General features: G+C 33.0%; 1 pseudogene; it reads left to right on the top strand.

Moving 5' to 3' along the window:
* Positions 1-468: 468 nt before the first annotated feature.
* LOC112500391 overlaps positions 469-4,627 on the top strand; it is an 8,419-nt pseudogene continuing 4,260 nt past the window's right edge.

Here is a 4,627-nt window from a genome sequence, read left to right as displayed (position 1 = left end):
TAAAAAGAACAACTAATGAAATTTATTTTAATGAAAAATAAAATATATTTCATTGGTTGATTTTTCAAATTAAAAAAATAGAAATATTTGATTAAATTACTTTTGGGTTGATTATAAAATTTAACTAAATACATAATTAATTAAAATTCGTTTTTAACTCTGTTTTTCGAAGGATTTTCGACGGATAAGATCGTCGAAAAAGTTGATCAGTAGTATATGTATCCATTGCAGAGAAAGAGAAACAAATTTCATCAAAACACACAAGATACAAAAAGGGACCTGATCGAATACTCTATCCATGTTTTTTTTTTTTTTGGTTAGGGATCAAACTGTAAGTTTTATATATCCACATGGACTAAATCTGTAATTTACTCTTCAAAGGACAATCCTATCTATTGTTTCTCCAAACAGATCACTTTCACATAGCCATCACCTTCTGGAGGGTTATACATCTCTTCAAGTTTTGCAACTAATTTTTTATTTGAAAAATAGGATCCTTCGATCATACCTTCAATGGCTTCTTCTCCTTCTTTAGCTTCATCCATTCCCATGACCAGCTTCAAGTACGATGTATTTTTGAGTTTTAGAGGTGAAGATACTCGTAAGAGCTTCGTCGATCATCTTTATGAGGCTCTTAAGAAAGAAAACATTGAAACTTACAAGGATGACAAGAATCTCGAGAAAGGGAAAAAATCAGCAAGGAGCTCATTCAAGCCATTGAAGAATCACGATTCCATGTCATTGTTTTCTCCAAGAACTACGCATCTTCGTCTTGGTGCTTGGACGAACTTGTCATGATTATGGAGTGCCAAAAGAAGCAGACTAAGCAGACCCTTTACCCCATCTTCTATGATGTGGAACCGACTGAAGTCCGTAAACAAAGTGGGGCATTTGGAGAAGCCTTTGCCAAATGTAGAAAAGTAGAGTCTAAAAGGAAATGGAGAAAGGCTCTAGAAGATGCAGTATCGTTCAGTGGGAGGGACTTTAGGACCACCGCGGATGGGTAATTCTTTCATTTTGTTTCTTCTCGTGTTTTATCGTCAAACTTTGACTCGAAATTGGGTACTCTTCGTGAAAGACCAAACTGAAATATGATTACATATGTAACTCCTTGATACCTTCTTATATGTTTGTATTTTGTAGATATACAAGTAATTGTTGATGTTGGAGTTTGAGAAAGCTAATTGATTCTTGTTTAACATACAGGCATGAAGTTGAACTTATCAAACTAGTTGTTAAGGATATCTCATCCAAGCTACCCGTCGTCAACGCTGATGGCAATTTAATAGGCATGAGGACTCGGATAAATGGTGTGGTTTCATCTTTAAATGCATTTCCCGATGAGTTAAGCATGATAGGAATCGTGGGGATGGGAGGTGGTGGGAAGACAACTTTGGCAAGGGCTGTTTTTGATCAAATATGCAATGAGTTGGAAGGTAGCAGCTTTGTGGAGAATGTCCGGGAATGTTCAAATTCTCTTCAATTAGGTTTGAAATCGTTGCAACAACAAGTCCTTAGAGATGTGTTGAAAAAGCAAGACATATATGTAAATGGGGTTCTTGAAGGGAAAAAGGAGATGAAAAAGAAGATGGGTGGTATAAAGGTTCTTGTTGTTCTAGATGACGTAAATGATGTAGAGCAGCTCAAGGCGTTAGCCGGTGAACCTAATTGGTTTAAGCCCGGAAGTAAAATTATCATTACAACAAGAGACAAGCAAGTATTGGTAGCACACAAAATAACGAACTCCAATATTCATGATGTCAATCTATTAACAGATGACGAAGCAATTTGCCTCTTGAGTAGGTGTGCATTTGGGAACGAGAATCCAAATCCAGGGTATGAAGAGTTATCAAGAAATGTTATAAGTTATGCTGGTGGTCTCCCCTTAACAATCACAGTTTTGGGTGCGTTTCTCTGTAATGCTAAGGAGCATGTATGGATAGATACCCTCGCAAGACTTGAAAAAATTCCAAGCATCATACTCTGCTCTATGAGGAATTATATTAGTTTTCTATTACCAGTTTATAATAAAGTTTTACATCTCGCTAAAATTGTTTGGGTACACAACTAGTATTAAAGAATACAAGTAACTACAGCTGTCCTATGTTCATCGTGTGTTGGTCTTTGGACTTTCTACATGTCTATTCACACTGTCGTGGTCTTCATGGAAACAACGGCTCTATTGGTTGTTGTAGAGGTTAGGTCTGCGTACATCTCACCCTCCCTAKACCCTCTTTTGAGTGGGATTTATTGGGTTTGGTTTGAAAAGATGGGTTCCGTTGATAGCATCCACAACATTGAATGGTTCATCGAACAGGTTAATTATCAGCATCTTSGTATAGAGCTAGTGCATGCAATTTGTATTCTCTGTTTCTGGCCTCTGCTCAAATCGATTCGTCTCTCACCTCTCGAGTCTCGCCTATAACTGTTTGGTCACCAAACGAGAACAATCGAATGTAAAATACATTTTTCAAGTTGTGAGTTTTAAACTTTGGTTGTATGCTTCTTCAGAAGTTACCTTGGTCGATTAGAATGTTTAAAGGAACTATATTTGCATCACATATAACATGTCATTAATTATTATTTAGGATGAATTACATATATAAATCATCATGCGTTTGTTAAAACTCTACCCTTATCATTATTGTTCTAACTTCCCAACCTTTTTCCTATCTAATTAACATGCTTTTACCACATTCTCAACTTGTTTTTATTGGGGACTTGTCTTTGTAAGACGTTCCCTACAACGAAATCGGTTCTGTAGGACGCTCCCAACTTCTAAGCGTCCTAATAGATCTCTTTATAGGACTTAGTTAATAGAACAAAAAAAATAAAGTGTCATATCTAAATATGTTGTAATAAGTTTATATATGACGTTTTTTGACGTCTTAATAAGTTTTTTTTTATGACACTTTAATATAAAGCGTTCCTTTAACAATTTTATAGAACACTATTTGAAAAACCGTCTGATAAAATAAGTTTCTTATAAAAACTTGAGTTTATAGGACACTTTCTCAAAAGTGTCATATAAAGATGCTAATACGACGCCTTGTATTAAAAATATCCTAAAAAATATGTTAAGACACATAAAAACGTCATATAAACTTATTACAACGTCTTTAGATAGGACGCTTTATATTTTAGTCTTATAAATTAAATCCTATAAAATATTCTATTGGGACGCTTCGAAATTGAGGGCGTCCTATAAACCCAATTTTATTGTAGTGGTTTGTTCAAATAATGTCTTATAAAATAACTAATATAATACTTTATTTTAAAGATGTTCTAAATTTTTTGTTAAAACGCCTGCAACCATCCAATAAAGAGAACCATCATAAACATGTAATAATGAATTTTATGGTCTTTCTCTTTCTAGAAAATAATGACGTCATTAATTTATAACCCCACCCCATTTGAATAATAAGAAACGTGTGAGGAATTTGAAGTCTTTTTTCCTTTTTAATCATGATTCTCTACCATGTTGTGCAATTTTAATAAGCAATATATATATATATATATATAGAGAGGTTGTTTATTACACAACTTTTGATATTTGTGGAACCTATACAATCCAATCTCAACCATCCATTTCATTTGAGGAATATGTGATTTCATAGAAGTTTTGATTGTTTCATAATATAAAATATTAATCATAATYAATGAACTCTATTCATATTCCATAAATATTCAAATCTTAATAAATGAACTCCCATCATTTCTATAATTAATCTCAATTAATTGGGTTGTAAGGGTTGTACAAATACACAAGGTTGTAAAAGAAATATACCATATATATATATATATATGTATATATTGTGATAATTAAGTAGATTATCTTGAAATTAATGGTAATAATTACTCCTGTTCTGTGTGTTTTACATAGAGATGTATAAGGTTCGGACCGTTTTTGGTAAGCAGAGAAAGGCAAGTTCTTTTTCTTTTAGGTTCAAGATTAGAAGTTGAACAAAAAGATTAAATTAAGCCTTTTTAGACAGTTACCAAAATTTCGGTGTGATCAGGTTTTGAGTCATTGGGTGGGCTTCAGGCTTACTAGGACCACGCTTTTTCCGAACATAGATTTATTTTGTGCAATTCTGATTTCACATATGTAAAGAAGAAAAAAAAGATGTTAGTGCTCGAGAACTAGTCCTAACATCTTTTTGACCAAATAATAGAGTTTTTATTTATATTTAAAAATTTATTATATTAATTACTAGTGTCTTTATTTATATTTAAAAAATCATTATATTAATTAATAGCGTCTTTATTTTCCGACCTAATTTATTTTATATGTCATCTTCATCATATTGGATCAACATTAGTAAATATTATCAGACGGCATAAAATACTTTTTTTTTCTTTTTTTTAACAAATAATCAAAGTCATATGTGACTCCTCCCCTATTCCTATCCTTTTTTAATAATCTATAGAATCCTTCAAGCATAACTTTAAATGGCATCTTCTTCGACTTCATCTGCTCAGACGAGCTTTAAGTATGATGTTTTTTTGAGTTTTCGAGGTGAAGACACTCGTAAGACATTCGTTGATCATCTCTATCATGCTCTTCAGCACAAAAGCATCCACACTTACAAAGATGACGAGAGAATCAAGAAAGGGGAGAGGATCG

This window comes from Cynara cardunculus (assembly GCF_001531365.2).
Source record: "Cynara cardunculus var. scolymus isolate 2C chromosome LG 17, CcrdV1, whole genome shotgun sequence".
NCBI lineage: Eukaryota > Viridiplantae > Streptophyta > Magnoliopsida > Asterales > Asteraceae > Cynara > Cynara cardunculus.
This window is presented reverse-complemented; position numbering and strand designations above follow the sequence as displayed.